General features: G+C 61.4%; 1 protein-coding gene across 2 annotated transcripts in view; it reads right to left on the reverse strand.

Annotated features, from left to right (window-relative positions):
- The window catches only part of FXYD6 (FXYD domain containing ion transport regulator 6), a 37,092-nt gene extending 26,273 nt beyond the window's left edge, over nucleotides 1–10,819 (reverse strand). For both annotated transcript variants that reach the window (XM_081099711.1, XM_081099710.1), the window contains exon 1: nucleotides 10,704–10,819. The gene's annotated coding sequence lies outside the window, so the exon portion shown is untranslated. The remainder of the gene's footprint in view (nucleotides 1–10,703) is intronic.
- Nucleotides 10,820–12,829: the final 2,010 nt, after the last annotated feature.

Genomic DNA, 12,829 nt, shown 5'->3' on the forward strand with positions numbered 1-12,829 from the left:
CTGGCCACGCCACTGCTCTTCAAGCATCAGCTGTTCATATGACGACTCTTCCCCCACCCTTCGCTCAGCTCCCTCGTCCATTTCTACCTTTTTGTGACCGGGGAGGAGAAGCAGAGATGGAGCGGGGAAAGGCCCAGTCCTGCCCTTCCTTCCCTCCCTTCCTCCTCCTGCTCTCTAACCGGGAGGCATGGTCTCCAGTCAGAGACTCGGATGGGGCAGGAGGGGCCGGCCCACAGCCCCGCCAGCAGAGGCCTGACAGCCCTGAAGGCTGGCGCCCAGCCCCTGCCTTCTGCCGCCTCCACAAAAGCATCCTGCGTCACTGGGCCCAGGCGGCACTGAGTCAGCTGGGAACGAGACACACCCTCCCGCCACCCCTCCCCCCAATGGGCCCCCAGCAGACACAGCAGCAAGACCACAGAGCGCAGGGAACAGCAGGAGGGAGAAGTCCAGAGGAAGAGGGAGTGAAGGGAGATGCCCAGGGAGGTGGGGGAGGCAGCGAAGGGGCCAGGCCAAGGCTGCAGGCAGGCAGAGGCTGTGGGAGGGCGGAGACTGAGAAAAGGAGGGGCCGGCGAAAGCCAGGGGAGGCAGGCGGAGGCTGCTGAGAGGACAGATGTTCTTCGGAGAAAACACCAAGCAGCCTCCATGCGATCGATCATCCTCCCTGCGAGGCCCCAGCTGGGCCTCCACTCCCCGCTGTCGCGGTCGCCCCCCCCCCCAGCCCCCGCGTCACATGTGGGTGTAATGTCTCCCCCCAATTCCCTGGCTGCAGGGGCTGTCCCATGGGACACACAAGCTCCCTGTGGTCCGGTCCGGTCCGGTCCGGTCCGGGCAGCCTGCTGAACACGGCCAGAAGCCCAAGACCGAGCTCTGGAGGGACCAGCCCCCGCCCGCCCTCTAACCCAGTGGTTCTCAACCTTCCTGATGCCGCGACCCTTTAATGCAGTTCCTCATGTTGTGGTGACCCCCAACCATAAAATTATTTTTGTTGCTACTCCATAACTGTATTTTTGCTACTGTTATGAATCGTCATGTAAATATCTGATATGTAGGATGTATTTTCATTGTTACAAATTGAACATAATTAAAGCATAGTGATGAATCACAAAAACAATATGTAATTATATACCTGTTTTCTGATGGTCTTAGGCGACCCCTGTGAAAGGGTCATTCGACCCCCAAAGGGGTCGCGACCCACAGGTTGAGAACCGCTGCTCTAACCCAAAGCCCTTCCAGAAGCCACAGCCTCCCCCCGGGGCCCTCGGTGTGTCTGTCCCTCCGGGAGGCTGGCCCCAGGGAAGCTCAGGCAGGGTCACGTGGACTCATGCAAAACTCAGGGGGGAAGGAGGGGTGCCCAGGCCGCCCGGGCCCTCCCGCCTCTGTGGGCTTAGAAAAGGTCAGAGCAGGATACGTCAGGACAGACTGGTCCTCAGCCCCGACCCGCGCGAGGACCTGGGCTGTCCTAAAAGAAAGGGGGCAGCTGGGCTGCGTATGCTGCACACACCCCCTCTCCCCTTCCCTGGAGGAGACGATGGCGGTGGGATGCAGATCCTCCCCAACATCTGGAAGACACCCTACTGACCAGACAACGTCACCAGCACGAATTCAAAGGAGCATCACAAGCCCAGGCGACGAGGGGCATCGCTGCCCCTTCACAGGTTAGGAAGGTGAGCTCGGTGCTGGCACCCGCCCAGGGTCCCGCTAACGACGCCTTGGCCGGCGCCCGCTCCTAACTCTGTGGCTACCAAGCGCCACTCTCCCTCCACGCTGCCTTGCTGCCCTGGCACGTGTGGCGATGTGTGGGAGCCGAGGAAACGGGACATGCTCGGGACTCCAGGCCTGGCTGCCCCACTGGGCCGGCGGGGGGAGCCAGGGAGGGAAGACCCCAAAGAAAGTGAGAGCGTGTCACTGCACGTCAGCACGCACTGGGTCCTTCTCCCTCTCCCAGTGTCCCGCCCAGCTCTGCTGTCACTGTGGCTGGTGTTGGGGTCACTGCGGGACCCTGGAGCCTCAGGAGGGAGGAGGTGGGAGGAGACGGGCCGCTGTCCAGAGCTCTGCCCCTCACTCCCGCGCCCTCACTCCCGCGCCCTCACTCCCGCGGAGCCCCAGAAGCAGCAGGCACTGGACGCCCTCCTCAGCCTCCTCACACCTCCCAGCAGCTGCCCGCATCCCGCTGCCCTCTGCCAGCAGCGCCATCTATGCCAGGAGTGGGCAGGGTCCCAGGCGGCTATCGGCCATCCTGTCCTTCAGAGCTCGGCCGACAGGGGGCGCCCATAGAACAACTAGCCGGGCACCTGCCAGCCTTGAAATGGGCCCCGCAACACGCAGCCCCCCGTTTCTCTGGCCTGGCTGGGAGTTGGATTGGGGGTGGAGGGGAAATAGAGACCACCCCTCCTCAAGGCTACACCCACACCCACAACATCCCCGAGGAGAGAGGTTTAAATTTCACCACATGCTTCCGTAAAAGGCAAATGCTTCCGATCCTAACAGTCATGCCTACCGTGGCCCGAGTTACTTTAACCCGATTGCTTTCCAAACAGCTGAGGTCGGCCCGCATTTAGGAAGAGAAATTGGTGGAGAAAAGGAGGGGAATTTGGGAACAAGGTGTAATTTGGGGAAACATGGCACCATTATTGCCCTAGTAACCAAGTTAACTCACGTGTGAATGGCCTGCTGCTCCCACAGCTGGCTCCTCACCAAGGCGCTCTAGCACAGTCCCTGCCTCTGGGGGGGGGGGCGGCGTGGGGTGAGTGTCACAGACAGAGGCTGCCCCAGGCGGAGAGGCCACGCCCATCACCACACCCAGGACGGAGACCCCAGACGCCCGCCATGGCGGCTCTGCCAGCAGCACTCGGAGGGGCGCCAGGGGCTCACTCTAACCAGGCACACAGCGGCTGAGGGGCATCGTGCAATGGCCTGCCCGCCTGCCCACCGTCATCGTGGCCAGAAGAGGGGAGGGTCTCAGACACTGTCCGGACAGGAGCCCAGGGAGGCCTGGGGACAGGATGCACGTGGGCGCCGGGGGGGCCGGAAAGGGAAGTGGGTAAAATCTGAGGACATAGGCATACACTGTGGACGCTAGTGAATAAGTGTCACTATCGGTTCATCATTTGTGTGAAAAATAATGTGAACAGAGCCACTTAGAACCAGTCTGTACGCCTTACTCCTCAAGCCTGTGGGATGTGTAGACTGGGTGGAGCGGCCCTGCCCACCAGGCCCTGCCCACCAGGCACTGCCCACCAGGCCCTGCCCACCAGGCACTGCCCACCAGACACTGCCCACCAGGCCCTGCCCACCAGACACTGCCCACCAGGCCCTGCCCACCAGACACTGCCCATCAGGCCCTGCCCACCAGACACTGCCCACCAGGCCCTGCCCACCAGACACTGCCCACCAGGCCCTGCCCACCAGACACTGCCCACCAGGCCCTGCCCACCAGACAATGCCCACCAGGCAATGCCCACCAGACCCTGCCCACCAGGCCCTGCCCACCAGGCACTGCCCACCAGGCCCTGCCCACCAGACACTGCCCACCAGGCCCTGCCCACCAGGCCCTGCCCACCAGGCACTGCCCACCAGGCCCTGCCCACCAGACACTGCCCACCAGGCACTGCCCACCAGACACTGCCCACCAGGCACTGCCCACCAGGCCCTGCCCACCCGGCTGGAAATGAAGGACACCCTTTAGGATGAGCAGCAGCACGTGTAGCTTGAGCGTCACGGGCGTATCTGCACCTGGGAAAGCCCTCCTCCTACCCATGCATCTCCCGGGCTTTCCTACCGAAGCCTGGCTCCGCCCTCCCTGGAGCCTGGGCTCCGCCTGGGCTCTGCTCTGCTGAACCAGCCTCCGGAGCAGCTATTCCTTCGATCTCAGGAAGCGCTGTCCACTCTCCCTCTGGCCTCTTATCTGTGCTGGGGCTGACTGGAACTCTGTACTATCTGCTCAAATTTTTCTTATAAATTAAAATTGTTTTTAAAAGGGCTATTAAAAGTAATTAACACTTAAATTACTTAACACAAAAACAGTTCCCTAACCTCCTCCCATCACCGTCCTGGCAGCCAAGCGCAGGGCCAGAGCCAGCAAAGGCCTGGAAAGCTGCCTTTTAAACAAGCGCCTGGGGCCACAGAGGCCACAGAGGCCACAGAGGCCACAGAGGGATCGCTGCCCCTGGGAGACAACGCGCCAGCTCCCCGATTTGCATTTGAGATGCCCATCAAATAAACAGTAAACCAGTTATTCTGTTTATTTTATTTTTGTTAATCTTCACCCAAGGATATGTTTCCATTGATTTTTAGGGAGTGGAAGAGAGAGGGAGAGACAGAGAGAAACATTGATGTGAGAGAAACACACCGATTGGTTGCCTCCTGCATGTGCCCTGACCAGGGCCACGGCCAGAGAGGAGCCTGCAACCAAGGTATGTGCCCTTGACTGGACTCAAACCTGGGACGCTCTGTCCACTGAGCCAAACCGGCTAGGGCCGATTATTCTGTGTAATAACCTAAGGTAAAGTGCGGGCCCCTCACAGACTCTAACCCGGACACTGAGGAGAGCAGAGGTGGTGATCTCCTAGTGGCGAAAGGACTCACAGTGGCCGGACCCCCTACTGGGCCCCACACTGCCCAGGCTGCTGGACAGACAGGAGCAGGGCAGGCTGCCTCCGCCCCATCCTCACTGCCGCTGACACCTCCCAGGGGGTCCCTTCCCACTGGGTCCCCCCACACCGCGAGGTCTGCCCCCCCCCACAAGGGGGACACCCTGGGCCCACAGATCCCCATGACTCAGCTGTCTCTCTGGAGCCCAGAACCCACACTGCCTGGCTACACAGGGCAGGGGGCAGGGGGGCAAATCCTGGTATATATTATATTGCCTTGAAGATGGAGTGATTTCGCAGGAAGAGAAACAGGAAGGAAGTCACCAGGAGAAAAAGGAAGACCCCTTCCTTAGAAAGGGAAACAGCATTCACAAATCACAGATGCGGGCTTGGTTTCTGAGTCCCCTAGCCAGAGGGGGTGCAGCGCCTCACTCCCCCTCTTCCCCCCCCCCCCTCCCGCCACTGTCCCTGCCGATGTCTCAGCTATTCTCCCAGGGGCCTCTCATAAGGGCCCTCAGAGGCAGGAGCTGAGCGCAGTCCCATGCGGCCACCGCCAGCCAGGCGGAGAGCGTACGGTGCCAGGATGAGTGAGGGAGCGGGACCCCGGCCACTCTGGCCAGCGTGAGGCCAGGCCCCTATCCTTACGGTGCTCAGGCCACCTCTAGGGGTTCTGGCTGGCGGGCAGCATCGCAAGGAAGCCCCAGCCAGGGCCCTGACAGCTGCTGGGCATGAGCGAGTCAGGCCAGCACAGGCATCGCCTCCTCCGTGGCTGCTGACAAAGGGCCATTCAGGGGAGGCTGACAAGCAATCCCAGCTGCGGGAACGAACTCAGAGCAGCTGCCCGGGCTGGGCCCCGCCCCTCCACTCCCCCAGCCACACCGCAGTGCCCAGGCAACCTCTGCCCACCTCCCTGAAAGCCTGGCTCTGCCCTGGTGCTTGAGCCTGCAGAGGTACGTTGCATAAAATCCCACTGTCTTGCTTGGGACATGGGGTGTGGCCTGGGGACGAACCGTGACCCACAGGGCCTCCTCCCTGGAGATCTGTCCTGGGTCTGGGAGTGAGGGGGGCACATGCACTTATGGAGGGTGTACTTGACCTTGTTTATCTTGGCTCCGGGAAACACTGTCCCCAGCCCAGACACAGGCCCTCATTCCGTCCCCACAGAGCCACGGCCACACCTCCTTCCACACATGCACCAGTGTGTCCCCCATCAGACTACGAGCTCTTCGGCGGCAGAGCCACGTTCTAGGCACATCTGAATCTCCAGCACTCAGCGTAGCTGCTCAATAAACACTGGTGACTGACTGAATGAGTGCTTCCGGGTCACTACCCCTTTAAATCCTAATCCAGGCTAAGCTCAGAACAGCCTAAGGGTCTGTAATCACTTCCTACGGAATGTTAAAACTTCCTCAGTCCCCAGTCCCCAGGTCCTCCCTTCCGCTCTCTAGGTCTCCGCCAAACCCCAATTACCAAAATGCTCCGAGGAGTCCGCTCCTGCACTGGCCTCAGCCCTTAAGCATCCCGTACCTAAGCTGGAGTCCAACTCTTCGTTTGAGACTCTCCCAAAGGAAGCAGGCCGGGGGAGAACCTCCACCTCAGGAAGGCGTGGCAGCCCTGTGTGAGTGACAGGAGAAGGCAGCTGGGAAGGACGATGGCGTTCACGCCTCCTGGTAGGAGAGCGTCCCCCCCATGCTCATGGCTTCCTCCCTGGCACCCCCCTGAGCACCGCCAGGACAGGGGCCTGGCCCCACTGCACTGTCTTGGGCACGAGTGACCTTGCCATTGAAGAGGGAAGTGGGCGTGGAGGAGAGAAGGCGTGGACATAAGTAGCTAAAATGAAGCACAGCGGGCCACAGAGCCTTGCGGGGGGGGGGGGGGGGGGGGAGGCGGGGACGAGGGGGCAGGGAAGAGGAAAGCCGGTGTGTCTCCTGGGAATCAGGAAAAATAGTTGAAAGAATGAGCACTGGGAAGTGCCTCAGAGGATGATGTCATAACAACAAAATGCCACTCGGATAGCAACGTCACTGCAAGCATCCGACAGCAGCCGAGACACACGGAGTGTTTACTGTGTGCCGGGCACACACAGCACTTTACACACGCACCCTGCCCAGTCCTTGCGCCCATTTGGCACGCGGTGAGAACCCTAGCGAGCCTGGGAACGCGGGCTAGAGCCCAAGCGTGCGTCCCCAAGGCCAGCCGAGTTAGCAGGCTGCAACGGAGAGCTCCTTCCAGAAGGCCTGGGCACAGGCAGCAGGAGGCAATCATCAGAGAAGGGGGCTGGGACGCTGGTGACAGCCCACAGAGCCCCTGCAGCGCCAGCGCCGGCACCTCCTTATTCGCCACGTCTGACAGGCTGATGAGGTCAGCGGGGACGGACTGGGACCGAGCCAGTGGAGCGAAGGGGCCGTCACAATGGCCTGGGTGAGGCGCAGCTGGCCGCGCTGAGCGGGCGTGAGGCCCTGTGAGCGCGTGCTGCCTGCGTCAGGTCTGCCAGCTTATGCATGTGTCTGAGAGGGACAGTGTGTGCAAGTGAGTGAGCATGTGAGCGGGGTGGGCCTTGCTGTGGAAGAAGAAGGTTGCAGAGCCTTCCTGGTGGGGGTGGGGTCAGGTCAGCAGGGGGAGAGGGACAGGATAAATCCATCGCTCTGCCTGCGCAGGAGGGCCTGGTGCGTGGGCAGCCATCGTTCCACAGCTCTGTGAGATAAATGAAGGCCACGGAGCCTGGCAGATCGGAGGGGCTCAATGATCGTCTGTTAAAGTGATGTGAGTGAACTGCCGCTCCTGGCCTCGGGTCTCTTCTGAGGTCTGGCTTTGCCCTTTGGCTGTGTGGGGCCCCGGTCGTCAGCACTGGACCCTCCCTCATCGCCGGCCCCTCCGCCCCAGATCAGACGTTCTGAGTGGAGCAGCCGCACTGCGAGTCCCAGCCCTCGCCCTGGGCCTGTGTGCCCTCGCACATCTTCCTACAAACTCCAAGCGGGCTTCCTGCTTACCCAGGTCAGGCTCTCCCTCCTCCCTCCTGTTCCAGAGCAGAGATGCTGCCAAAGGCTCCCCCCTTCGAGAGGAAAGCCCCCCACCAACGGAGGGCCCGGAGTTCATCCTCCCCAGAGGACGCTTCTTTCAAGGCTCCACCCGCCCCAGTTTGGGTCCCGGCAGAAGAGAGCAGGTGGACCAGTGTCCGGGGGGCCGGCTCCACAGCCCAAGAGAAGGCTCGGTCTCCTGGGCACCTGGGTGCAGGCGGAGGCTCTCTCTGGAGTAAACAGAGACCAGCCCCTTTCTGCTCAGCTCACTGGCAACCCTGTTTAATGAAATCATTACGATTCAGCACCAGAGACAAGGGGTCTCTTTCAGATTGCATAATCGACAAAAATTGAGAGGAAGAAATGCCTTTGAAATCATGGAACCTAACCCCCTAAAAACAAGGTGTTATTGACAGGCCTGAGGTGGAAATAGAGGTCTGAAATCTTGGAGGCTTTCAGTTGCTTAAGATCAGTCTCAGCCATTTCTGACTTTCAGCAAAAACATGCCTGTGGAATGAATGCGCTTACCCTCAGGGCAGAGCCTGGACTAGAGCCCGTCTGTGCCTCCAGGCTCACAGCCTTCACGCTGGGCCTCTGCCTCCCGGGGTGGGCTGTCAGGCCTGCTTTATCTCCTCTAGGCGCGGGCAGAAGCTGGCGGCGCTCTGTCAGACAGTGAGTCCAGATGGCGGCCACCTGAATCCCACAGGGCTGGGGGCAGGGGAGTGTGTGCTGATTTACGGCGTTTCCAGGGTCTAGGGAATGGCTCCTTCTTGCCACACCCTCCAAGAAAACAAAATGAAGCAGGCTTCCCACCCACAAGGGGGCCTACACTTGGAAAGGACATACCAGTCCCCGGAGGGCTGCTGAAGGTCAGATGGCCCAGCCACTACTGGCTGTGAGCCTCCATTTCCCACCTGCGCCTCAGTTTCCCCATATACACAATGTCCTGGTTGGATGTTCCCTCAAGGCCCCTTCTGGCTCTTAAAAATCCAGAACTCTAAGGTCAGGGGCTGTGTCTTCCTCCTCTCCTTCATGTCCCCAGCAACCCACACACAGTAGGTCCTTAACAAGCTCACTGGACGAATGAGATGGGTCCTCGGTCAGTCCCAGGATCACGGAGGTCAGGAAGACTTGCCTCCTGCCTACCGCCTGATCCTCACAGAATCCACAGGTCTCACTCAGCACAGCCCTGGCAATCCCACAGCCCACTGCAAACCTGCTTCCTCTCTGGGAAGCAGAGATGTGGCTGGAGGAGCCAAGCAGGAAAAGGTGCCAGGGAAGAGAGGGAGGCCTGGACGCCAGACAGCTCTCCCGCCCCGACGTGCACTCTGCTAACTCACCTGGCTCCTCTCCTTCCTGCTCTTCTGACTTCCCTCATCCATGGCCCTCTCTCCCCCTTGTAGCTGCTCCCGGCCCCTCCCCATCCCTGCCACCTCTAGGAGGCTCCGAGCCTTCTGCTGGCCGAAGACCGCCCGGCCCTCCATGAGGCCGGAAGACAGAAGGGCCTGAGCAGACTCCTAGGCTGGTCCAGGAGCCTCGGGCTTGCTCAGGGGCAGGGCATGGAGAAAGCAGCTGTGAAGACTTATGTTCTGACCCAGGAGAGGGGCTCCCCTTAGAGAAGATCTCTCCACCTGCCTCTCAGGGTTCCTGGGAATGTGTCCCTCCGGCCTCTTGGCCCTCCCCTATATGTGTAGGCACAGAGCCTGTCAAGGCAAGAAATGTCCTATCTCCCAGCTGAGCTCTATCGAGAAGCACCGTGTGTGTGTGTGTGTGTGTGTGTGTGTGTGTGTGTGTGTGTATGGGTTATAGTTTTTGTGTGTGGTGTGTGTGTGCATGTATACTATGATGGCAGGGCCTATGGGTGGGTGGTGTTGTAGTGGTATGTGTATGTTGTGTTTGGTGTGCATGTGATGTGATATACGTGCAACCGCGGTGGTGTGTGTGCAGGATGACACGTATGCATGTGTTTGTGATGTGTACTGTGGGGGGTGAGGGGAGTGGGTACAGGGGCCATGTCAGTTTGGGTGGGAGCTAGCTAGGCAGGGTCCCCTGCCAGAGGAGCCACAGATACCCAGTATCCAGGCAGCCATGTTGGGGGGCGGGAAGGAGACAGGAGGTGAGGAATGGGCAGGAAAAGGAAGGAGGCTGCGAATTAGAGGCATCTCCATGGAAACTACCAGGCAGGTCACATGCCAAAGGCTAAGTTGCTGAAAACGTATACACATCCACAATATGAGAGCACGAGGCCCCGGAGTGGGGGTATCTTCAACCATCTCCAAACCTGGGCATCCGGCCAGAGAGCACCCGCCAAGGAGAGGGGGGGGGGGGGCAAGAGGCCACCGGGTGGGGCTGGGGGCGGGCAGCGGTCTGGGCAGGCCGTTTCTCAGCACAGCCGCTCTCTGCTCCCACCTGGGAGCCTTCTCCTCCAGCCACCACTTGTAAGAGCCAGAAGCCGGCGCCAGGAGCGCCTCCAACTCGCACGGAAGCTCCGGGAGACACAATGGGGAGGTTCTGCCGGTCGCCCCGCCCGGGAAGGGGCTGGGTAGGAGGAAAGGAGGGAAAGGAGGGGATGGGGGGGCGGGGAGCAGGGCTCCCTAAAAGACATCGGGACTAGATAAACAAGGAGGAAAACACTGATGCAGCGTCCTCATGATCCCCGCGCCCTAGAGCCCCAGCCCTTCTCTGCCTCCCCCCACCGCCCTGCCGCTCCCCTAACCAGCAAGTTCCATTTTGTGTCGCTCCTGTGTGCACACGCACACCCAGCCGCCCGCCCAGGCTCTATCCGGGGGCCACGCTTGCAGGTAGCAAAGAGAAGGCGCCCACCGGATAAGGATGGTGCAGCCCTTTCCCCTTCTCCCCCAAACCAGAGCCCGCGCTCCAAGCGAGCGCGTGCACAGCCACGGCCTCGCCGGGCCTCTGCCCAGGGGCCCCTCTCCCCTCGGACGCCCACCTCCTCCTTCGCAGCCGCCGCCCGGGGAGACGGTTCACACGCGCGAAACAAACAAACCGCGCAGCTCGCCGGCGCCTCCGACCCTTCCCCGCCGGAGCCTCTCCCTCCGGGATGGGGAGCCCAACCTCGCCCCTCGCAGTCGCTCACCTGCGCAGCGCGATCCTGTCCCAGGCGATGCCCTGAGGACGTGCGGAGCCGGAGGAGCTGGGAGTGGCGCCCGGGGCAGGGCGGTGGGGAGGCTGTCCGCTTTCCGCCTCCTTTCGCGGGCCGGGTGGGGCGGGGGCGGGGCTCCGCGGGCTGGGGGGTGGGAGGTGGGCGGGGCTCCGCGGGCTGGGCTGGGGAAGTGGGCGGGGCTTTCGCGGGCTGGGGTGGGAGGTGGGCGGGGACTCCGCGGGCTCGGGGGGTGGGAGGTGGGCGGGGCTCCGCGGGCTGCTGGGGGTGGGATGGGGGCTAGGGGCGGGGGGCGGGGCTCCGCGGGTTGCTGACAGATGGGGTGGGGGAGGGGAGGGGGCGGGGCTCCGCGGGCTGATGGGGGTGGGGTGGGGTAGGGGCGGGGAGGGGGCTGCGCGGGCTGATGGGGTGGGATGGGGTAGGGGTGGGAGCGGGGCTCCGCGGGCTGATGGGGTGGGATGGGGTAGGGGTGGGAGCGGGGCTCCGCGCGCTGATGGGGGTGGGGTGGAGTAGGGGCGGGGAGGGGGCTCCGCGCGCTGTTGAGGGACCCCCGCCGCCCTATCAGTCCCCGCCGGCTCGCGGGCGCGTCCACGCAGGCCCACGCCGCCCCCGCCCCGCCCCGGGTGGAAGGGTTCTTGCGAAGCGCGGCCCCTCGGAGGAGCAACAGGAGCCTGCGCCGGGGGCGGGCCGCGCCGCTGTCTGAGCTCCCTCTGCTGCGGGAGGGAAGGGAGCGAGACCAACAATGACGGCCAGTGTCGCTGTCAACAGTGAACCGGGCCGGGCATCAGAGGGAGCAGCCCAGCGAGCCGCCGCAGCCCGCGCCCCTCGCAGCCGGGCGGTGCGGGGAGCGCGCAGGAAGGGCTGCGTCGTGGCGCCGCGAGTCTGGTTGTCGCTGCCATTCAGCGAGAGCCAGGTGGGGCGCCCACCCCAGCCGCAGATTTGCTGCCCAGAACCCCCTTTTCAAGACCCCGCCAAGTCAGCCTGCTCCGCAGGGTCCCAATTCAAGACGGAAAACTGCACCTGGAGATCTAAACCCTAGATCCGCACAGCTCAACGATCGAGCGCCTCCGCTTCCTCCCCTGGGAACTGGCTCCCCTGTAAGCACCGGCCCCGGGAGGCTTGGCCCATCAGTGCTCAAGAAGCCCGGATGGGGGGAGGGGCCAGGGGAGGGGGCGGGCAGGCATGAAGAAAGGGAAGAGGCCAGCTTGGCAGAAACTCAGCAAGGCCTGGCCACTGGTTGGCACCCAGGAGGCCATGCTGCCTGCCATGAGGCTGCCCAGCCTGAGGTGAGATGGGGGCTGGCTGGTGAGAGAGGCTGGACCGTTGAGCCTGGGCAGGGCCCTGGGGACGTCATTACAAACCTAGGAAGGCGGGCACTGCTAGGAAGAGTCCCAGCCCTGGGCCTCCGCTTTCTCATTTGTGCAGTGAAGGAGGTGGACTAGATAATCCTGAGGCCCTTCCAGCGCAAATCCCAGGTCATTTAATTGTTCAATATGTGGTCCGGTCTTAAAACCTGAACACAGAAAGTATACATACATTGAAGAAAGCTGTGCACTGAGTTGGGAGCCACAGACAGCTCCTGAAATAGTGAGGCTCAGCGGGGTGGGGGAGACCCCTAGATCATGTGACTTTCCACAGAGACATCTCCAATTCTGTTCTTCTTTCTCAAGATTGCGGTGGCTCCTAGGGGTGTTCTGTGGTTCCAAATTGATTTTAGGATTCTTTGTTCTAGTTCCGTGAAGAAAATGCCATTGGTGTTTTTTAAAATATATTTTTTATTGATTTCAGAGAGGAAGGGAGAGGAAGAGACAGATGGAAACATCAATGATGAGAGAGAATCATAGATCGGCTGCCTCCTGCACGCCCCCCCCATTGGGGATCGAGCCCACAACCTGGGCATGTGCCCTTGACTGGAATCAAACCTGGGACCCTTCAGTCCGCAGGCTGACGCTCTATCCAATGAGCCACACCAGCTAGGGCACATGGTGTTTTGATAGGGATTGCGTTGAATCTATAGATTGCTTTGGGTTGTGTGGACATAAAATCCAACGTAATATGACATTCTTTCTTTATAACCCAATACCCTTTTCTGCTCCATCTCC

The sequence above is a fragment of the Myotis nattereri genome (genome assembly GCF_964212035.1).
Source record: "Myotis nattereri genome assembly, chromosome: 9".
NCBI lineage: Eukaryota > Metazoa > Chordata > Mammalia > Chiroptera > Vespertilionidae > Myotis > Myotis nattereri.